Raw genomic sequence first — 23,802 nt, 5'->3', positions numbered from 1 at the left:
ATGGGTGATGCGTTTAGGTACCAGGGTGATGCATTTAGGTACCAGGGAGATGCGTTCAGGTACCAGGGGAAGCGTTTAGGTACCAGGGGAAAGCGTTTAGGTACCAGGCTGTTGCGTTTAGGTACCAGGGTGATGCGTTTAGGTACCAGGGGAAAGCGTTTAGGTACCAGGGTGATGCGTTTAGGTACCAGGGTGATGCGTTTAGGTACCAGGGCAGCTGCGTTTAGGTACCAGCAGAGCATAAATTTTAGGTACCAGGCGCTGGGGTACCCGGGCTAAGCTGCAGTACCCTTTTTGGTCTTCAGGTGCGCCAGAGTACATTGAGTTGGTCCCACTAGTCAGTGTACTCATCGACTTTCCCCCCGTTTTCCAAAACACCATCAGAACGAGTACGGGGGGGGAACCCCTTAGGGTAATGCCAGCGCAACACCAATCCGCTCTGCGCTGGTTCCCATGTCGGCTACGGATGAATAAAACTAACCTGTCCCCCCTGGAGCTCACGAGACACAGAATTTTTTCTAAGTGCCACCGGCTCTTCCGAGCTAAAGTGTCCGCTCCGCGCTGGTTCCCCCGTCGGCCTCGAATGACGAAAAATGCCGGTCTCCGCCCGGAGGTCATGACAAACGAATATTTTCTAAGTGCCACCGGCTCTGCGTGGCTACGGGTCGGCCCAACACCGGTTCCCGGGTCGAACCCGGATGACGCAAAATGTCGGTCTCTGCCTGGAAGTCCCCACCAACTTGGCGAATATTTTTTAAGTGCCACCGGCTCTGCGTGGCTACGGCGTCCGCCCAACGCCGGTTCCCGGGCCGAACCCGGATGACGAAAAATGTCGGTCTTCGCCTGGAAGTCCCCACCAACTTGGCGAATATTTTCTAAGTGCCACCGGCTCTGCGTGGCTACGGCGTCCGTCCAACGCCGGTTCCCAAGTCGAACCCGGATGACGAAAAATGCCGGTCTTCGCCTGGAAGTCCCCACCAACTTGCCGAATATTTTCCACGGCTCTGCAGAGCTCTGGCGTCCGCCCAGCGCCGGTTCCGCAGTCGGCCTCGAATGACGAAAAATAACGGTCTCCGCCTGTAGCTCACAGCCAACTTGGCGAAAATTTTCTAAGTGCACACGGCCCTGCCGGGCTTCTGCGTCCGACCCGCGCCGGTTCTGCAGCCGGCCTCAAATGACGCAAAATCAGCCTCCCCCCCTGGAGGTTGTTAGGGTTTATAAACTATCTTGATCGTATGATTATGTTGGGATGTAGACTAGAATGATGAACTTTGTTTGAACCTTTTACCTGCCCGTGACTCTGAACAGTTTAACCATTCAGTTGTTGAAGCTTTCCAGATACTGTGGAGGCGTCCTTGTTTTGCTCCACTAGGATTTATGTCCACGGCCTCGTGGAGCGATAAACTGGGACCCTCCCAAGTGGTTAATCATTTGCTGAGGTGCCCACCACACATGTCAAATGTCACCCCCACCTTGGCTGACTCTCACCCCCACCCTTCTTCTCTCAATAAAGACTCTCTTGCATGACTTCAACGGCAGACTTTGTTCGGACATTGCTGTATCTACAGTAACGAACAAATTCTCCACTTGCAAGTGTTCAAAGGGCATATTGTCTCTCGTGTGGTTCTTGCAAAATAAGTTAGAGTTGGAACATCCCTAACATTTTGGTGCCGTGACCCGGATCCCAACATACCCATTGCTGACCGACTGAGGACGACGTGCTGCTTTCCGTCGACGGGCCAGTGTCTATTAGGTGGACCTGGTTAAGAAAGTCCTGGGGAGTGAATTCTTCGCTGGGCCAGCATCTTAGGTCTGCCTTCGTCTGACAGCGGCGGATTGACGGGATCCGGCAGTGCAACGAACCAGGGGACAAAGTAAGTGAAAGCCCTAACATTGTAAACGCGTAAAAAGTTAAAGGTGCACAAGCTATACGGCTTTGGTTTGTCCGGGCTATGAGATGTACGGCTTTGGTTTGTCCGAGCTATGAGGTTTACAGTTGGGTTTGTCCAGGCTAAGAAACAGCTAGGGTTCTAGACCCAGTGGATGGAACGGGTTAAAAAAGACAGAGCTTCTTTTTCTTAATTGGAAAAGGGCGTAGGTTCTTTTTTTTTTTGTCCGTTTTTTCCTGGCTGTTTGGAAGGGTTTTTGCACCCATCCGAGATAGGCCTAAAAGTTAAAAAGCGCTAAGTTGTGTGGTTGAGTGTGTGACTGGTAGGATAATTTGACTAAGAGGCAATTGTTGTTGAACGGTCAATTTAATCCTGCATTGAGGATCCTCAAAAAAGAAAAACGAAAATTGGAAAATGAAAATAAAAAATTAAAAAAAAAATTGGAAAAATATAAAAAAAAAAAAAAAAAAGGTTAAGATGGGAAATAAAAACGGTAAATCTCTAGCTCTTGAAGGAGATGAGAAGTACATGGCGAGTAGATTTCTTAATTGTATGCAATACATGCCAAAGTGGAAGAAAAAGTATGGAGTAGAAGGGAAGTTGAAAGTTGAAGTGTGGAAAATAGTGGTTGATGCTTTGGAGGAGAGTGTGGCTAGGAAGACAAAAGGACTGAGAAAGGAAAGAAAAGAGGGAGAATTGCAATGTGCTAGAGTGTGGTTGAAAGCTTCACAAGAGAGAAGAGAACAAATTCAAAAGACAAAAAATATAAAGGTGAAAAGTGATGAGGCCGCAAGTATGTTTGTCAGGCCGGAAGACAATGAGGCTACAGTGCCCAGGCGCGCTGTCTCAGCCGCAGCTCAAGCAGAGGAGCAAGAAGAGCTTTCCGCTCCTGTGCAAAACTTGTATCCAAGTTTAACAGACCTGCACCCTCCCCCATACAATAGCAAAAAAGGTCAGGGTCACGTAATTAGAAGTCCTGTGCAAACAAGAACGATGACCAATGCTGCTAGATTTTCTCAAACTTTAGACAATGTTGATGTGTGCCCAATGATACAGGTGCCAAACCCTATTGTAGGGGAAGGCTACCCTCTACATACATATGTTTTTCGGCCATGGACTTTGGAAGAGGCAAGAAAAGCAGTTGAAGGGGTTACCCCTGTTGCAGAAGACCCAGATAAATGGGCAGAAGACATGGCTGGAATCATACATTCCTATAGACTGAATGGGCATGAGGCAGGAGAAGCTGCAATGTCTTCTTTGGGAAAAGACTGGGCCAAGGTTAGAGGAAATTATACAGGTAGAAATAACCAAGGACCTTTCCCCTATCCTGTTGAGGGAAATCAGTTGAGAGGGGAGTATGCAGCACAATGGAATGATCTTGTGCAAAGAGTGCAAAATATATTTCAAAGACGAGCGAATTATGGTCATTTAGCAGGAATAAAACAGAAGCCTGGGGAAGATACTGATGATTTTCGCTTGAGATTTGAAAAAGAATTTAGGGTGAATAGTGGCATCCCATTTAATGATGCAGCTGAGAGTGCTTATCAGCAACAGTTTAAAAATGCACTCCTCACTGGTTTCCGTCCTGAAATTGGCAATTGGGTGAGGAAACACATGGTGGAAGTGGACACTGCTAGCGTTACAACAACCATGCAGTGGGCCAGACATGCTGAAAAAGTGATCAAAAAAGGCAAAAGTTCTGATGTATTTCATCTCGACGATGATGATGAGGACCTAGATGAAGATAAAACAGTCTTCTTCCGAGGCTCCCAACGGGGCAGAGGAAGAGGTCAACAGGGTCGTAGGCCACCATACAATTCAAAACCCCCATCAGATTCTGACAACTGTTGGAACTGTGGGAAACGAGGACACTTTGCGAGAGTGTGTCGATATGCAAAACAAGACCAATCAAAGGGTGGAGGAAGGGGCAGAGGTAAAGCCAAATTCTCAGCATGACTAGATTCCTCCCCTTTGACCTTTTGTGCTCCTACAGAGGAAGAAATAGTAGATGTCCATACAGCATGGGACATTTTGAGTACATTAAAAGAAAAACCACATGTTACCTTAAACGTTAGAGTAAGTGATGTAGAGTTTTTGTGTGATACCGGGGCTTGTAAAACCGTAATAAAAACTAAAGTCCCTAATCTAAAGGCCTCCCAAAATACTATTTGGGTGAAATCTGCTGATGGGCAGGTACACAAGGAGAGTATCTCCAACCCAGTTGAAGTAAGGGATGATGAAACTGGAAACATGGCTTCAGTCTCGATTGTCCTATCCCCAAAATGCCCCATAAACCTGCTGGGTCGAGATCTGATGACTAGATTGGGAATTGCAATAATTCCAGTAAAGGGTGGCATGCGAGCATGTAGAGTGAGAGATGTTGATTTATACGCTGCACAAGCAGGTGAACAAATTTGCTGTTCGTATGACATCTCTGTTGAACAGAATCCCAAGCTACCAAACAGTTTACTGAGTGAAGCCCGAAAGCAATTGTCACGACCTGAATCAGAAATGACTTGTAATCAATTACATGTCACCATGAATATTCTCACTGATCCACAAGATGAATATATTGAAAGTTTTCTCAGTGACACAGAAGTAACCTTAACAATCACTGCTCTGTACACTGATCGCAGGTCATTTGCAGCTGCTGCTGTGCTCATGCCCGCTCCTCAGAAAGACAAATACAAGTTGTCGGCTGTACCCCACATTTCATTGTTTAAACCTCACAGTATAACATGGGCAGATGTGGGTTGCCGAATTAAACTTGCCGAATCTATCACTGATTATGAGGACAAAGGTGATGGGTGGAGCTACAGTACCAGTTGTGACATGTGGAAGCAAACAGTGTGTGAAGTGGCTCATGGAAGGGCATGCGCTTATGCGCTTCCCTGACTAGTTAATGTTTGTTTGACTGAGATGGAGGAGAGGGAATTGGCTGAGCTTCCTGAAGAGCTATGGACAAAGGGCCCATCTGATGTAGGACTTTTAAAGTCCATTCCCCCAGTACAGATCAAACCAAGATCAGAGTGGCGTCCAAGAGTTAAGCAATATCCTTTAAAACAGGAGGCAATGAATGGGATTACCCCTGTTATAAATGATCTTTTGCCAGGAGGGATTATTAGGAAGTGCTCAGATTCTCCTTGCAACACTCCTATTTTTCCAGTCCAAAAGGCCAACAAGATTGATTGGCGAATGATACAAGATTTACGAGCAGTAAATGAGGCAATACAAACAAGAGCACCTAATGTGCCTGACCCGCACACACTTCTGAACACTTTGAAACCAAACCAGAAGTTTTTCACAGTGATTGATCTTAGCAATGCATTTTTCTCAGTGCCAATCCACCCAGACTCACAGTTTTGGTTTGCGTTTACCTTTAAAGGACAAAGTTATACGTACACCAGATTGCCGCAGGGATTTGCTGATAGTCCAACTATTTTCACTCAAGCTATCATGGCATGTTTGGCTGATTTTCAAATTTCAAACAAAAGCCAACTTCTAGTTTATGTAGATGATCTCTTGATAGCCTCTGAAACTGAAGCTGCTTGCAAGGAAGACTCCTTAGCTTTGTTACACTATCTCTGTAAAGCAGGGAATAAAGTAAGCAAAAATAAACTACAATGGGTCAAACAGGAAGTGAACTATTTAGGTCACACGTTGTCAGCTGCTGGACGACAGATACAAAAAAACAGAAAACAAATCCTTGCAGATGCACCAAAACCTGAGACAAAAAAACAAATGATGTCATTTTTGGGGCTCTGCAATTACTGCAGAGCATGGATCCCACATTATGCAGAAAAGACGCAACCACTGCTGAATATTGTGCATGGAGTCCCCATGGCAATGACAGAAAAAATAATATGGACACCAGTAGCGGAAGATGCTTTTGTAGTACTGAAACAGGCTTTGATGGAAACTACAACCCTTATCTTACCAGACTACAATAAAACGTTTGTGCAAACGGTAGACTGCAGGAATGGTTTTATGACCTCAGTGTTGCTGCAGAGTCATGGCAGTAAACTAAGACCAATTGCATTTTATTCAAAAAAATTGGATCCAGTGGCTCAATCGTTACCAGACTGTGTCCAAGCAGTATGCGCAGCAGCGCTTGCAGTGACACTATCCGCAGATGTGGTCCTTTTCCACAAAATGGACTTGCTGGTTCCACATGCTGTAGATGTGTTGCTACTGCAAAGCAAAATGAACTTTTTGTCACCCGCCAGACACCTATCCTACACTGCTACACTTCTGTCACAACCGCATATTATGATAAAAAGGTGCACAGTCCTAAATCCAGCAACATTGATCCCGTTGCCAGAGGATGGAACCCCACATAATTGTTTAGATGCTACAGAACATCTACAGCTACCCAAACAAGATTTAAGTGACACTCCACTTGATAAAGGGGAAAAGTGGTTTGTGGATGGATCATGTTCAAAGGATCCCAAAGGGAACAATCAAAGTGGTTATGCAATTGTGAAGTTGCCAAACCAGATTATTGAAGCAGAGAAGCTTCCATGCAATCGGTCAGCGCAGGCTGCTGAGCTGATTGCACTGACAAGAGCTTCTCAATTAGCAAGAGATAAGGAAGTCACTGTATACACAGACAGTCAGTATGCGTTTTCTACTCTGTTCTATTTTGCAAAACAATGGGAGCGCAGGGGGATGACAACATCAACCGGTAAGCCGGTTACCCATGCCTCCTTGTTGAAAGACTTGTTGCAGGCCATCCGTTTACCTGCTAAACTTGCTATGTGTAAATGTGCTGTTCACACCACAGGCACAGATGAAGTCTCAAATGGAAACAGATTTGCAGACAAAATCGCTAAAGAAGCAGCAGCAGGGAAACATGGCCATGAAATTTTTTTAATAGATTCAGAGGACACGCAACTCATAGATAAAACTATACTGACAGACATGCAGGGCAATGCTCCAATGGTGGAAAAACGAATGTGGACGACAAAAGGTGCAGTTGTGGATACAGATAATATCCACCGCATCAATGACAAACCTGTTTTACCAAAATCACTTTTTAAGGCAGCAGCAATTGCAACACATGGGCCTTGCCAGGACAGGAGGTCCATCATACATCAACAATTCACTACCTTTGGTTTAGATACTTACTTAAAATTTTTTTGTAAAGCATGTCCTGTTTGTGTGAAACATAATCCACAAGGAAACATGAGACCTAAGAGAGGCTCCTTTCCAAAACCGTCTTACCCATTCCAAATCATGCACATGGATTTTATTGAACTCACACAAAGTGGACCTCACAAATACTGCCTAGTGATGATTGATGCATTTTCCAAATGGGTTGAAATAGTTCCATCTAAACGAGCAGATTCCTTAACAGTGGCAAAAGCCATTTGCAAAACCGTCATACCGGTTCATGGCATCCCACAGATCATTTACAGTGACAATGGTCCACACTTTGTGAACCAAGTTGTACAAAACATGGCTGTACACCTTGGGATAACGTTAAAAAACCACTGCTTGGCACCCATCCAGTGCAGGCCTTGTTGAACGAGCAAACGCTACTATCAAAAGCAGGTTGAAAAAATGCATGGAATCAACAGGCAGAGCCTGGCCAGAGTGCCTAGACTTGGTGAAACTCTATATGAGAATCACCCCCAATTCAGAAGGGCTAACGCCTTTTGAAATTATACATGGGAGACCATATAGACTACCTGTGTTCCCTGCAGATTTGTAAAAAGCAGATGAAGAACAGACCTTGGCAGATTACATGATCAGAACGCTCAAAATGAAAGATGTGTTAAATGCAAATTTACTGCCGCCTGGTCTTCTCTCCCCACAGGCTGACAACCTCATCAAGCCAGGAGACTGGGTCTACATCAAGGTCATCAAAAGAAAGAACTGGGCCAGCCCGCGGTGGGAGGGACCATTCCAAGTCTTGCTGACTACCCCCACTGCAGTAAAGATTGCTGAACGGCCCAGCTGGATTCACCTCAGCCACTGCAAGTTGCAGAGTGTGCTGGACCCCTCATTCGGAGTGGTGGGGAAGTTCCGACTTCAAAGAGGTTTCATCGCTTAGGGTGGAACGTCTCAACGTTGGTGAACAATTCAGCGATCCCCACTCCGCTAGGCGAGGAGATGTCCCGGTGTCTCTGCCATCCTAGTAGCAACGGAATTCCATATGCCAGGTGGATTCTATGCTGCGCTGTGGTTGGAGTGTGCTATGGTTTGTGGGCTCATCTGAATGGACCAATGGACAGTGTCATTCGTGGAAGAAGATGGTCACATGATGAGAATTTCGAGGACTGGTCATGGGACCCCAGAAACCCATACGAAACCAACGCTTGGTACCGATATGTGAAGTTCAGTGTGAGAGCTCACACACAGGAGGGATGCTATGTGTGTTCCAAACTCCCTCCTTCCTCCACGCAAGTTCACTTGGAGGCGAGAGCAATGAATGTCACTGAAGCAAAATGTATGGCATCCATAGGAGGAATTGGATATCAACACCGTGCTGTCACAGTCAGTGATGCCGACCCTTTCCGCCCTGGACTTGCAGACGGTACCTGTGATCAGCTTTTCTGGACAAATCTCAATGTGACTGTTAAAGGACGAACATAGCCGCAAGTGGCCTACACAGAGAGACCAGCTGGACTGAACTACACGTTACATCCAAGGAAACGAGACCCACAAATGCATCAACGACGACTGCTCTCCAGGAGGAAACTGGATGGGAGCTTTGGACATCACCGCTGAGTGTCAGGATAAGAGAGCCATTTCAAGTGGTGAGGGATCTCCCACCGATATGGCTGCGCCATCTAACGGGACCTACTTCATACAGAATGGCTGGTGGCTTTGTGGTCACAAGGTTTATCCGATGCTGCCCGCCAACTGGACAGGAGTGTGTGCTCCAGTGTGGGTGACAGACCACACTTACAGGATAAAACATCATCAGCTGACGACAGCACACAACTCTTCTTGACGTCGACGCAGGGCTGTTGCAACCTTTGACCCTCATGACCCTGTCTGGGGTGCGAACGTGCCAGATGATCATAAAATATGGTCCGTCGGAGACAAAGTTGTTCATGCGCTTTTTCCTTGGATCGGAGTTGGAAAACAAGCACTCTACATCGAGACACTGAACTATCGTTTTCCAATCGTTTGTGAATCTCTCGCTGCAGGTCAATGATGGTCAAAACAGAGAGATTCAGGCTATTAGGCTAATGGTCTTACAAAACAGGATGGTTCTGGACTTGATGACTGCAGCACAAGGTGGTGTGTGCCACATTATTGGGACCTCCTGTTGCACATACATACCAGGAGAAAATGACACGCACATCAACGACGCCATGAATTCACTGAAGAACTTACAGCAGGCCATGTCAAAAGACAAAGTCCCACACCAATGGGATTTCTTTTCGTGGCTATTCTCTGGCAACTGGTGGCAACTGCTGTTGAAATTTGTGGCTCCTGTGCTTTTTGTGCTTGTGTTGATGTGCTTATTTACAACTTGTGTTATCCCGTGTTTGAAGTCTGCTGTATCAAGATTTTTGTCTTCTACCATAGCACAAGTGCAAATACAACATATCAGACATGTCAAATGTGATGACTATGACGGCTGAACAAACACGAGCAATTTTTGTCTTGACTGTTGTTATTGATAACATTATGGTCGCCTAAGGCAGAGGGACCGTGTGAGACTTTTCCTGCATTATAACATCTTGCCGCAGGTTTTTCACTCACACACTAAAATTGATCTATGTAGATTGCGTAGATGATGTTTAGCCGAGCATGTTTTACAGAAACTTAATGATTTGACCATCGAAAATGCTTCGCAAGTGATGGGTACAATGATGTGCTGTTTCTGTGTTTTTATTTTATTGTTATCTTTCTTCATTATATTTTCTTACTTATGTTTTATTGATCGGGGTGAGCATAATCATATGATAAACAGGAGGGATATGTTAGGGTTTATAAACTATCTTGATCGTATGATTATGTTGGGATGTAGACTAGAATGATGAACTTTGTTTGAACCTTTTACCTGCCCGTGACTCTGAACAGTTTAACCATTCAGTTGTTGAAGCTTTCCAGATACTGTGGAGGCGTCCTTGTTTTGCTCCACTAGGATTTATGTCCACGGCCTCGTGGAGCGATAAACTGGGACCCTCCCAAGTGGTTAATCATTTGCTGAGGTGCCCACCACACATGTCAAATGTCACCCCCACCTTGGCTGACTCTCACCCCCACCCTTCTTCTCTCAATAAAGACTCTCTTGCATGACTTCAACGGCAGACTTTGTTCGGACATTGCTGTATCTACAGTAACGAACAAATTCTCCACTTGCAAGTGTTCAAAGGGCATATTGTCTCTCGTGTGGTTCTTGCAAAATAAGTTAGAGTTAGAACATCCCTAACACAGGTCAACGCCAACTTGGCAAATATTTTCTAAGTGCCCACGGCTCTGCAGAGCTCTGGCGTCCGCCCAGCCCCGGTTCCGCAGTCGGCCTCGAATGACGAAAAATAACGGTCTCCGCCTGGAGCTCACAGCCAACTTGGCGAAAAATGTCTAAGTGCCCACGGCTCTGCCGGGCTTGTGCGTCCGACCCGCGCCGGTTCTGCAGCCGGCCTCAACTGACGCAAAACCAGCCTCTCCCCCTGGAGCTCACAGCCTACTTGGCGAAAATTTTCTAAGTGCCCACGGCTCTGCCGGGCTTGTGCGTCCGACCCGCGCCGGTTCTGCAGCCAGCCTCAAATGACGCAAAATCAGCCTCTCGCCCTGGAGGTCAACGCCAACTTGGCGAAAATTTTCTAAGTGCCTACGGCCCTGCCGAGCTTTGGCGTCCGCCCAGCGCCGGTTCCGCAGTCGGCCTCGAATGACGAAAAATAACGGTCTCGGCCTGGAGCTCAACGCCAACTTGGCGAAAATTTTCTAAGTGCCCACGGCTCTGCCGGGCTTGTGCGTCCGACCCGCGCCGGTTCTGCAGCCGGCCTCAAATGACGCAAAATCAGCCTCTCCCCCTGGAGGTCAACGCCAACTTGGCGAATATTTTCTAAGTGCCCACGGCTCTGCAGAGTTCTGGCGTCCGCCCAGCGCCAAGACATCTTGTAGGAGCTATTGTGGGCCAAGTCAGATGATTGATTGAAAATTTATAGATCCCAGGGGGTGGGGAAATTCAGGCTCCAGCAGTATTCATACCACAGAGCGGGTATATAAAAGACACTCAGATGACATGAGCGCAACTCAATAGGCTCCTATAAGACTGCCACACAACGGCGCCACAAAGAAAGCCAGTAAGTGTGAAAGTTAAAAGCCATCAAAACAAAGCAACAAGACAAAGGAAGAACGTAACAGCAGCCGACCAGCCCCCCTCAATACCAAAGAACACCCCAAAACTCACAAAATAGCCTCCACGGGGTCCATAAACAGGTATAAGGGCAGTCAAGTTCAACAGCGCCCAATGGACCGTGGTCGTGAATCGGTAAAACATCACAAAACAGGCAAACGTGAGCAGCGTCCTGGGCACCCAGTCGAGGCACGTGCAGATGGTCACCATGGGGCTGGCACGGCTAAGGTCGTTGGTTCCGACGAGCATGAGGGAGCGGACCTCCCACAGGGGTCGCGGCTGCGAGGCCAAGGCGAGGGACCCAGTCAGCACCGGCCTGATGAGCAGGATGGCCGTCGGAGAGTCACGCCGGTCGCAACCGATGTGCACAGCCGGGGGAAAAAAATATCCAAAACAATCTGCACATGTCGAGGTGCGGCCGATGGACAAATAGGAAGACAGAAAAAGGAGAAAAGTAGGAAATAAAGTGGAAAAGAGAGAACACTGCTGGGAGGCTGCCACTCACAGCGGCGCCATACCAAAAAAAAAAGAAAAACAAAAGCCACTTCAAGGCCTTGCATATTTGGAAACCGCTCGTGGGGTCCGACAAATAGTGGATTTTGAAGTTTCTCTTCAGAGAGAATCTTTGGCCACAAAGTGAGCAGGAGAAAGGTTTTTCACCTGTGTACGTTCTTACATTTGATTTTAAGTTTACCTTCTGAGACAATATTTGGCCACAAACTAAACAGGAAAAAGGTTTCTAACCTGTGTGTGTTCTTATATGTGTTTTGAACTATCCATTCTCTGATAATCTTTGACCACAAACTGAGCAGGAAAAAGGTTTTTCTCATCAGTGTGGGTTCTTGTGTGTGTTTTTAATGTTCCCTTCTCTGAGAATTTTTGGCCACAAACTGAATAAGAAAAAGGGTTCTCACTTGTGTGTGTTCTTGCATGTGTTTTTAAGTTTACCTTCTGAGAGAATCTTTGGCCACAAAAAGAGCAGGAAAAAGGGTTCTCACCAATGTGGGTTCTTGTGTGTCTTTATAAGCTTCCTTTCCCTGAGAATCTTTGGCCACAAGCTGAGTAGGAAGAATATTTTTCACCTGTGTGTGTTCTTGCATGTGTTTTTAAGTTTATCTTCTGAGAGAATCTTTGGCAACAAACTGAGCAGGAAAATGGTTACTCACCTGTTACTCACCTGTCCCATCTGAGAGAATCTTTGGCCACAAACTAAGCAGGAAATAGGTTTCTCACGGATGTGGGTATTTGTGTGTGTTTTTAAGTCACCCTTCTGAAAGAAATTTTGGCCACAAACTGAGCAGGAAAAAGGTTTTTCATCAGTGTGGGTTCTTGTGTGTGTTTTTAAGTCACCCTTCTGAAAGAATTTTTGGCCACAAACTGAGCAGAAAAAAGGTTTTTCACCAGTGTGGGTTCTTGTGTGTGTTTTTACCTTTGGAAAAAAAAATCCCTCTTGTGTGTATTCTTAGGTGTAGTTTCAAACTCCTCTTATGAACAAACATTTTCCAACACTAAAAACATTTCCAGTGTTTGCTTTCAGAGTGGTATAAAATATCAGCTTCTGACTCATCATCTGTAGTGTCAGAGGCATGTGACAACATGTCATCACAATCTGATGTTGGAGCTAAGAGGTTGTCTGCTTTCAATCCTCCAGGATAGTAACATGGGAGTTAAACTTAGCTGTTGATTTGTGACATCCAGAAGACTGAGATTCGCAATATTGTACTTGAATAGTTTATAGTTGATTATTAACTATAATAGAACAGGCCTTGTAGCTCAGTGGTTAGAGCACTGGTCTAGTAAACCAGGGGTCCTGAGTTCAATTTTCTCTGAGGCCTGATAAAATACTGTAATTTTCGGACTATAAATCGCGTTTTTTTTCATAGTTTGGGTGGGGGGGCGACTTATACTCAGGAGCGACTTATATGTGTTTTTTTTCAAAAAAATCTACTTGATCATTAACACATTACTTACTAGTACAGTTGATCACCTCACATATTATTTTTAATACACTGAAAAAACGAATAAAGCAATTCAAACTTTAAAGCACAATATTCAAGTTCATGAAACAAATAAACAAAAAAAAGAAAAAAACAACTGAAAAAGAAATAGTTATTTTCAAACTAAACTGAACGAGGGTGATTTAAATTTCACCATTGGCCGTGACGCAACAACTGGGAGGGGAAAGCACAGTTTTTTTGAGTTTTTAAAAAGCACAGGTCTGGTGAAGAGAATTTAGTGTGGTGAAGTAAAAAATAATAAAAAAAAAAAAATAAAAAAAAAACCAAGAACAGTAGGGGCAGCAATGCAATTTAGGATGCAAGCTCTGCTTGTGATGGACAGCATGCGACCACACATCACGCCAGACATGCAAATCACGAGTCCGACGGCGCGCGTACGCGGCATTGTTTACACGATCGATGATCAATGTATTTTATGATTTGGAGTGACAAATGGTTCGGTAATATTGTTGCTATATGATAGTTATTTGAAATATACTTTATATATCATTATATGGGTCTGTGGAATAATTAGACATGCAAATCACGAGTCCGACGGCGCACGCGGCATTGTTTACACGATCGATGATCGATGTATTTTATAATTTGGAGTGACACAGATGGTTTGATGAACGTGTTATTTATGTAATAATCATTTGAATAACTCTGAATGTTACGTTAGGCCTGTTCTCAGTGAAGGAACATAAGAGTTTGATCTTAAAGTAGTTCATTAGACATCCTGTGCATGAGAGTATGAAACTGTAAAGTGCTGAGTGTGTGACGGTGGGAACAAAACAAGATATGTGGTGCAAGGACGTCTGAGTTCCAGAACAAAAGATAACCCAGGAGCAGCAAGGAGGACAAGATACCCACAGGGGGAGCGAGCAAGTGATTCTGCAGGAGAAGAAAGACCAATGAGAGCAAGCTAAAGTTAACTGCAGTTTACACATAGCCAATAGAATAATGACAGAATGCCTTTGTTGATGTGCCATTTGCATATTGTGTAGTATAACTCATGGCTGGGCAACTCGGAAGTAGAGTACGTCTGCTGGTGGCAACAGAGGCGTACAGAGGTGTATTGAGAGGGACCCGAGACCCAGGTGATGTATTGGATTTGTGTGTTAGGAATAAATCCGCTCGTGTGTGAAAATGCCGGCTTCCTGATACCTTTCTATTGCAGAACGAGCGCGCATATTGTTGGATGAGTGGCAGTTGGGTAAAGTCACAAATTGGAGTCAGATTAGTAACTTGAGTTTATGTTAAATTAGAAATAAATTCCAACAATTTATGGTGACCCCGACGTGATGCAAGAGAGGTAAAAGAGTCTGGGACTCTAAAAGAAGTCTGGGACTTCGATAAAAACCACAAGAGTCTGGGACTCGGGGTCTGGGACCCACGTCCACACCAGGTGACGACCTGATAAAGACGCCACACGTCCGACCGTCTTTCCTCTTGGGCCCACAGTGAGACAAGGTAAGCAAATTCCTTTTCAAATTCTGCACATTGGCAACGCTAAATTATAAGAGTAAGGATGAGCGGAACAGTGAAAGTGTGTAGTAGGGTATAAAATCTGGGATTTACCTACTAGGATAGTTTGGAACTATTCGCGGTTACGATACGGTCTAAAATCTGGGATTTACGTATCAGTACAATAGTGTGGACATTAGTAGGGTATAAAATCTGGGATTTACCTACTAGAATAGTTTGGAACTATTCGTGGTTACGATACGGTTTAAAATCTGGGATTTACGTATCAGTGTGGAAGCGGTGTGAATGTGAGTGTGAAAACTAAAATTGTTCTGCGTAAAGAGTGGTTGGGAGACACACGAGTGGATTTAAAGATGGCGGATAAGAGGAAGTGGGATAATGGTCTCGGGTCCCTTCAAATTAAGGGTCCCTTCAAATTAAGGGTCCCTTCAAATTAGGGGTCCCTTCAAATTAAGGGTCCCTTCAAATTAAGGGTCCCTTCAAATTAGGGGTCCCTTCAAATTAAGGGTCCCTTCAAATTAATGGAATAAAAAGTAAGAAAATTAAGAAGGAAAAAGAACGGTGTCAGAAGTTGTTTCTGAAATTAAAGAAGGATGAATTGTTTCACGGAGAAAGAGCAAAATTAATATCCGAGATAGTCTAAAATGTAAAGATTGGAAAATAAGTGAAAGGCAGGATCCTGATCTAAAAAAATCTAGATAAACGGATCAAACCCATGTAACAGAGTGGGAACCTGGCTGAGGAAAAAAAAAAAAAAAAAGAAACCGAAATTAGCTTAAATGTACAGGAGATATTTGCGTTAAAAGGAAAAGTAAGAGAGAAACACTGAAGTTAAAATTTGCAAAATAAAAGGAAAAGAATTACAAATAGCTTCTAAAAGTAAAATAGAGAATGAATCAGACAAGTAAGATGAGCAAAAAGGTGTTCTTAGTGTGCTCTTTGTGGTCTTTTATGTTGTGCGCCAAACGTGTGTGTAGCGTGTGTGTGCGTGCGTGTGCGCGCAGAGGATCCTCATGAATGAGTGTGTGAGTGTATGTGTGTGTGTATGTGTGTATGTGTGTATGTGTGTGTGTGTGTGTGTGTGTGTGTGTGTGTGTGTGTGTGTGTGTGTGTGTCTGTGTGTCTGTGTGTCTGTGTGTGTGAGTGAGATGTGTGTCCTATGGAAGAAATTAGTCATGGAGAATGTTCAGGAGCCTGTTGAGCGATAATAGGGAAGTTGAGAAGTAGACGATGAGTATGTTTAAGTTGGTTGGAGAAACTAAGATGATCGAGGTGTGGCAGTAGAGAAAATAAGGTGTGTAGAGACTATAAAGTGTGTGACAGAAAGTGACTAGAAAGGTGAGACAACAAATGTAGTGTAGAAGACAGTGAAAGATGTTGAATGTGAACATGATGAAGGGGGAACAGTAAAGTAGGCCTGCCCTTTGAGAGGGTGAGATTGAGGAGCGTGCCTGCGCATGCGCGTAGTCGTGGGTCTGTGCTATGCTCGTGTGGGTGGTGGGCCGGCATCATGATTGTTGCAGGAAATGGCCAGCCTGTGAGCAATCAACATTGATGCCGCGTCCCCCCTCGCACGGGGGGGGGGGGGTGCTATGGCTGCGGGTGAGGCAGAGAAAGTGTGAGTTTTTCAGAGAATGTTTGAGGAAGAGTGATGCTTAAGGAAGTGGTGACATTTGCATGAAGGATAAAAGGCACTGATGAGAAAACAAGTATAACCAAAACGTCATCCTCTATGACGTTTGCGCAGCGTTATTTGTTGGTATTGTTTGTGAGCTGTGTCTCTGCTGTTTTTTGTGTTGTCTGTGTGCTGTCAGTGTTATGTGTTAAAAGGATGAAATTGGCTAAAATAGGTAAATAAAAATAATTTATTAGACTGTAGTCTATCTGATTTGCACCGCAAAACAAAAGCAATTTTGAAAGATGTGTCATATTAAATGATAATGTAATCGTATGTAGTAATACAACACCTTATATGGGTTCTCTAAGTTATATAAACATACATTTTGTAGAGCTTGTTTGACATGTGTTAAAGAGAATCCATAGGGTTATAATGCCTGATCATAATAGATGCATTCTCAAAATGGATTGAATTGTTTCAAAATTAACACTGAATGCCTTAACAGTGGCAAAAACGTTATGTAAAGAAACAATGACGTTATTGCATGTTAGGTGGCCATCTTGGTTGCCGTTTTGTTAACTTTAACAATATGGTATTTGTGGGGACTAAGAGTCATAATGAATAGGGGAGAGATGAGTTGGCAATTTATATAGAACACTCCCAAAATTATGCTGCATTGTGTTAATTTAAAAAAGATCAATTTGGCCTTTGCAGTGTGATCGCTGTGTTGCATCTGGCCATGGAGAAAGTATGATGTTTATTTGTGTACTTTGTCAACAACCGATGTAGATGTTAACGAATGAAATTAATATCTTTAAAATGAATGTGGATTGAGACCACAGGTAAACACCCAGGCAGCTACCCTGAAGCTGAGATGATGTTCAGGACGGCGATGCTGAAAGGCCTCCCAAATGAGGTGCAAGCGATTATGAGAATTGATCCGGACATTTTGGTCTGTCCGGAACCGAGATTTAAGAGGCATTTGATACACCATTGTCGCATCTACATGGAAAAAGCAAATAAAGATCAAAAGGAAACTGACACTCTGGCGACTAGTTTGGTTAAACTACAGTTGGCGAAGTTGCATGGTGAGGCAAAACAAGAAAAGGTTAAACAAAAACAGATGTATCAGACTCCAGTGGGGGCTGGACGGGGCCGAGGCCAAGGGTTCCGTGGTGGATACAGAGGGCGTGCTCGTGGCGCCCCCTGGGACGGGGGCGGAATGGGTTCGCTCTAGGGACTTGCTTCAACTGCGGGTCCCCTGATCACTGGGCACGAGATTGTAATGGCAACCCACCACCACCACCGGGGGCGGAGCAGCAGAACCAGCAAGCAGGGCCACCACACCAAAGGGGACCGCAGCAGTCCCGCCCGTGGCCACAGCCGAATCCACAGGGGCAGTATTACCAAGCCGACCCGTGGTACGGCCCGGACGAATAGGGGGGCCTGGGAAGCTCGGGAAGCACTGGCCAGGCAGAGCCAATGCTTCGGTTGACAGTGGCGGACACTCCGGTCCAGATGTTGGTGGACACTGGAGCAACACATTCATCGATCAACATGCCACTGCCAAGTACAGCGTTGTCGAAACGAGTTACAACGTTGGTCGGTTTCTCGGGACGTCCTCAGACTCTGCCCTTTACTCGGCCATTGAAAACGGAAATCACAAACACCGTACAGAAACTATATCATTCACATGTTCATGCAATGGACACACCCATCAATTTGATGGGCAGAGACATGTTGTCAGCATTGAGAGCCCAGATATTGTGCGGCGAGAAGGGACTTACAGTGACATTTCCTGACGGACAGGTTCTGGAATGCTCCCAGCCTGTGACACCTCAGGGTCAGTGGTTGATAGCACCACTCCCCACAGTACCAGAAACGGCACGAATCTACTGGGCGAGATTGAATCCTGAGACTCCATTTGGGGGAGGTGTCTACTCCAAGTACCTCTTGTGGAAACCGTGGATCCAGGCATTGGCACCGTACCACCCCCCAGTGGATCCATTGCATTGCACTCTATAATATGATAGAGAATCAGATGAGATATATAGTGATGCGTTTGAAGAAATTGAGGGAGATGATTGGACATTACAATCACCATGCATCTTTGTGGGCCCCGAGGGGGTGGCAGCATATGTACAGTTGTCGCCGGAGCAAGAGCAATGGTATCGAATGAGTGAGGAAGGTTGGCTGTGTCGCCAGGCCATGAGCCCCGCCAATTGGGGCCCATGGTGAAACGATTAACACAACAACATGACTGGATGATGACTGAGATTCCAGATGTGTGGCATTCGGCCGCAACCAAAAGTTACAGGATAATGGCAAAAATGGTAGATGAGTCAGACCTTGAATTGGTCTTCCTGGACCGCCATCATGAGCGGGAACAGACGGACCATGAGTCTGCACAGGGGATGCTGGATCAAATGCCACAGACCTTGTGGTCACAGGGTCCATTTGATGTTGGTTTTTGTCATACGGTTCAGCCGATCCAATTGGAAGTTGATTGCTCCAGTAGGGTCCGCCATCCTCAATATCAATGGCCGAAGGAAGCAGACAAAGGTATGGAGGACACAGTGGCACAGTGCCTGCCAATGGTGATCTTAAAGGTTGACCGCCCGGACAGGCAGGTCAAGAGAGGGAATGTGACGATCCCGAGAATTGGATCAAAGTCGGACTCGAAAGTGTATGAACAAAGAGGACGACGATGCAAATGTTTAACTTTATTGACTATATTGCTTGCTGGCTTGTGCTTTGTGTGGACTATGTTGGCGTTTGAACATATGGTGCGGGATGACAGAAGGAATGGAGCGAAAGGAGAACGAGTGATGGTGTATCATTCCTGTAATGGAACGGTATGGTATGAAGCAGAGCAAGATGGTGGTAAGACGCTGACACAGACACAACAACTACTGCTAAATCTGAAGTGTAAACAACCGACACAGGTGAAAGCTTGGGTGACAATTTTGGCTTGATTTGTTAGATAAATTGGACAATTATCAACCACGGTACCAGTCCCTTGGTATGCCCACAGGAAAGAAAAAAAACATTTTTGACGGCAATGTTGCACAACAAAATTTCACCTGTCTAAAGTTAAATGGGACTGGCCCTGGGATTGGAAATATCCAGGAGTCATGGTGTAATGAAAATGTGTCTTTGCCAGCAGGAATCCCTCTCGCTCGTGCTGATGTTTGGCTGTGGTGTGGAGCGAAAGTGTTGGACGACAGGCTTCCCCCCAATGCCTCAGGTAAGTGCGCCCTGGTAACGCTGATCATGCCAATTAGTGTGACAGCATTAGACGTGTCCAGAATAAATTGGGAAGGCGTTGGACGGTGGGGAAGAATCCCCTTCCTTGTGAGGAAGAAAAAGGACATGCAAGAATGGTTGAATGCAGGATACATAGATGCAATTGGAGTTCCGAGAGGGGTCTCGTTTGTGTATGTCACGTTAGCATACCGTATCGTTTAGCCTGTTGTTGCTGGTTCGTGTCTGTTTTTGGTGTTGGATTTTGACAAATACATTTGCCCTAAAAGTGCGACTTATACTCCGGAGCAACTTATATATGTTTTTTTTCACGTTATTGTGCATTTTATGGGTGGTGCGATTTATACTCCGGAGCGACTAATAGTCCAAAAATTACGGTACTGTGCAAGCTGGATTTATAATAGTTAAGGGTGTAATTACACCTATCTTGACCATGGTACTGGTGACCAGCAGTTGTGTATTGAGTTGTTATTGTCTTTGAAGAAGTCAAAGGAAAATTTTGTGAGTGAGGCCCACTTTGGCTGCAGGACCTTGCATTTATGGTTGAATAATCTGAACAGAATTTTTAAGAGACGCCAAAAAATTGGAACACAGTATTATGACAGCATACGTGCATTCAAGATCAAACTCACGTTAGTGGAGACCCTGCTCATTTTCCCTGTCTCAGAGATATGTGCGCAGAAAGCGTAATCCTGATGTGAAACCGTACAAAGACAAGATTTCGAGGTTGCTGAGGGAGTTTGAGAAACAATTTCAGGTCTTTAGCGGACTTGAGACAGAATTCGCAGTTTTTTGCTCACCATTCACAGTCAGAGCTTCTGATGTGCTTGTTGACATGCAACTTGAAATCAATATCAGAAAAGAGAGGAAAGCCTGGGAGCCCAGATAGTGAGCTGGAAGAGTGCACAGAGTATTCACTTCCTACTTGTTAGGGTTTATAAACTATCTTGATCGTATGATTATGTTGGGATGTAGACTAGAATGATGAACTTTGTTTGAACCTTTTACCTTTCCTTGACCCTGAAAAGTTTAACCATTCAGTTGTTGAACCTTTCCTAATGCTGTGGAAACATCCTTGTTTACATAGTCATCTAAAATGCTCCACTAGGTTTTATTTCCACGACCTCGTAAAACAATAAACTGGGACCCTCTGCACTGATTAACCATTTGCTGAGGTGACCACCAAACATGTCAAATGTCACCCCCACCCTACTTGTTCTCAATAAATATGCTCTTGTAAGAGACTAACGGCAGAGTCTGTTCGAACATTGCTGTACCTACAGTAACGGACTAGCTCTCCACTTGCAAGTGCTTAAAGGGCATACTATCTATCGTGTGGTTCTTGCAAAATAAGTTAGAGTCAGAACATCTCTAACACTACTCACCAAATGAAATCTCCTTTTTAAATATGGCTACATTTGACACCCTAAAGCCGCAATACCTTGAATTTAAGGTTGAGAGAGATGGACCGTGGTCAACAACAGAAACAAGAGAACTCCCACTAAATTTAGGGGTCAGCACAACTGAAGTGCAATGTCTGAACCTCGCCCTGAGTGAACCACCTTTTTGATCATGGTGTCTTCCCTGATAGGTAAGTATGAGTTGTACAAGTTGCCGGGATGTCATCTTTACCACACATCTTCAGTCACGGGCTTAATTGCTACAAGTGTGTGGCACACACACACTCAGTGGATGAAGCAGGATTCGTAGATCTGTTTATATAGTACTTTTAGTTCTTACAAAACCAAAGCATTATAAATTAAGTAAAAAATTGATTAAAAACACTACCATCATGCTTTAATTCTTTTTCTACCCAAAATTGCCCTTACCCCCACCCAGTGTTCACCTCCTTTCTCTTAGAGTCGCCATCTAGTGGTGATGGCAGCAACCATAATAAACCATAAAACATGAAGTAAATAATATATCTACAAAAACATGCCCATCATGCATTGCCTCTTTTAACATAAAAACCCTAAAACTGAATGAATTTGTATCTCCAACATTACCACTGAATAATATATATGTTTATTTTAGCAAGTTTTGTAATTGACATTTTCTTAAAAATTTCAGAATAAGAATTGTAATAGGCGGCCCGGTGGCACACTGGTTAGCACGTCTACCTCACAGTTAGAAGGGTGCCGGTTCGATTTCACCTCCGACCCTCCCTGTGTGGAGTTTGCATGTTCTCCATGAACCCGCGTGGGTTTCCTTCGGGTACTCCGTTTTTTTCCCACATCCCGAAAACATGCTTGGTAGGCCGATTGAGCACTCCAAATTGCCCCGAGGTGTGAGTGCGGATGGTTGTTCGTCTCTGTGTGCCCTGCAATTTGCTGGCAACCGGTTCAGGGTGTCCCCGCCTAGCGGTACAGAAAATGGATGGATGGAATTGTAATAAAAATTCCTGGTACAATGATAGGAAAATGTCAAGCAAAGAAACATCCATCCATCCAGTTTCTGTACCGCTTTGTCCCCATGGGGGTCGCGGGGATGCTGGATCCTATCCCAGCCATCATCGGGCAGTAGGCGGGGGACATTTAGAAACACATTTTAATTATATTTTAGAACGGCTACGTACGTTCTTGCTGCCTCTCAAGTCGAAACGTCTTACATTTAGATCAGACCCCATCAAGTCATAATTGACTGCTTAATCCTGTAAGAATGAAGGGAACGGATTGAAATGGTTTTCTAACATACAGACTATTGATTTGACCAGTAGAGGGGGTGCATCTTTCCTGGAGATACTGCTATACCAGGTCGATGCGTGGAGTGAACACTGCAAGCCCCTATTCCAACTCCCTATTCCAAAAATCTATTTAATATGTGGTCCCCAGAAAGGGGATGTATCAGATATTAAACTCTCTCATTTCACAGACAAACAAGTTCCGGTTTGATTGAGCTTCGCTCGGCATGGAGTACCAGTTGTCTCTCATCACCCGTTTGACATCAAGTCAGCAAATTTGCAAGCAGAATCAAGACGCGGTGTAAGCCCCTGCTGTGCCGCCCAACTCGCTTGTATTCTTCGATCAAAAATCAACAAGACCTTGAGCTCCAAGCGATTCTCCTAGAACGCTGGAGTGACTTGATTGAAAGATGACGAAGGAGGAGGCGCACGTCCCAGGATAGTGACGACGATGACGACAATAAAATGGAGGAGATTAGGAAGGCCTTGAAAGACCTGGCAAAAAAAAATGGACGGAATGGTGGAAAATGTAAGAAAAAAAAGTGGTCTGGTTGAAGATGTGAGGAAACTAAACAACCTACTCGCGCTGAAGGATGAGAAAATTGCGGAGTTGGAAAAGAAAGTTGACAAGTTGGAGCAATATACACGGTAAGAGGACGTGATCATCAGCGGTCTGAAAACAACACACCGCAAATACTCCAACATCACCCGAGGAGAGAACAACGATGCGGACTTGACTGAGGGAGAAAAGCAGTCGCTGGAGAAACAGGTGATTCATTTCTTTAACAGAAATGACATCACCATTCATAAGGAGAGTATCGCTGCCTGCCATACTCTTCCCAAAAAAAAATGCTCAATCAGAGCGAATCATCATTCTGAGATTTGTAAACAGAAGACACAAAACGGAGCTTTTGAAACAAGGAAGGAAACTGAAGAACACACAGGTGTACGTGAACGAACACCTTACGAAGAGGAACCCCAAGATAGCCAAACGTGCGAGGGTTCTGAAGAAACAAAAGAAAATCTATTCAACATGGACAAGAGACTGTAAAATCTGGATTCGCACAAACGGTTCACTTGGTGAGGAGGCGAGTCCTGCTTATCCGGGACCTCAAAGACCTGGAGAAATATGAAACTGCATAGCCGAATAGAACATCCTCTAGCTGCCCAGATTTATTATTTTTGTCACTGTTCGGTATCCTTCCGCCAATTGTTTTTTGGAATTACTGGAAATAGTTCTATCCTATAGTCGCTGGACTCATCTTGGAAGTACTCTTTTTTTTTTTTCATATTGTGGATGCCTTTTTTGCACTTGAAGAGCACGGCTTGGTAGTGGTGAGTAGGTGTCTTGATACTTACTATGCCTGATTACTGGTAATTTTTCTCTTTTGGCTAAGAACGCCGACTGACTCTATCACAATCACACTTTCTTTCAATATCCCCCATGAACTCAAACTGGACTCGTTTTTCATCAATACACCTGCAGAATTTTTATACCACCATTACACAACTTTTTTGCTGGACTTATATTGGTTAAATTGTCT

At 44.7% G+C, this 23,802-nt stretch overlaps 1 non-coding gene and 1 pseudogene across 1 annotated transcript; one reads left to right on the top strand and one right to left on the bottom strand.

Annotated features, from left to right (window-relative positions):
* Window positions 1-12,973: 12,973 nt before the first annotated feature.
* trnat-agu (transfer RNA threonine (anticodon AGU)) lies at window positions 12,974-13,046 on the top strand. The gene has a single exon. It is a non-coding gene; the product is annotated as a tRNA-Thr (tRNA).
* A 9,248-nt stretch (window positions 13,047-22,294) lies between these two features.
* LOC147061441 (U2 spliceosomal RNA) lies at window positions 22,295-22,458 on the bottom strand (annotated as a pseudogene).
* Window positions 22,459-23,802: the final 1,344 nt, after the last annotated feature.

This window comes from Syngnathus leptorhynchus, chromosome 1 (assembly GCF_054491065.1).
Source record: "Syngnathus leptorhynchus isolate UIUO chromosome 1, UIUO_Slep, whole genome shotgun sequence".
NCBI lineage: Eukaryota > Metazoa > Chordata > Actinopteri > Syngnathiformes > Syngnathidae > Syngnathus > Syngnathus leptorhynchus.
The sequence above is the reverse complement of the archived record's forward strand: the minus strand, read 5'-3'. Positions and strand labels throughout refer to the sequence as shown.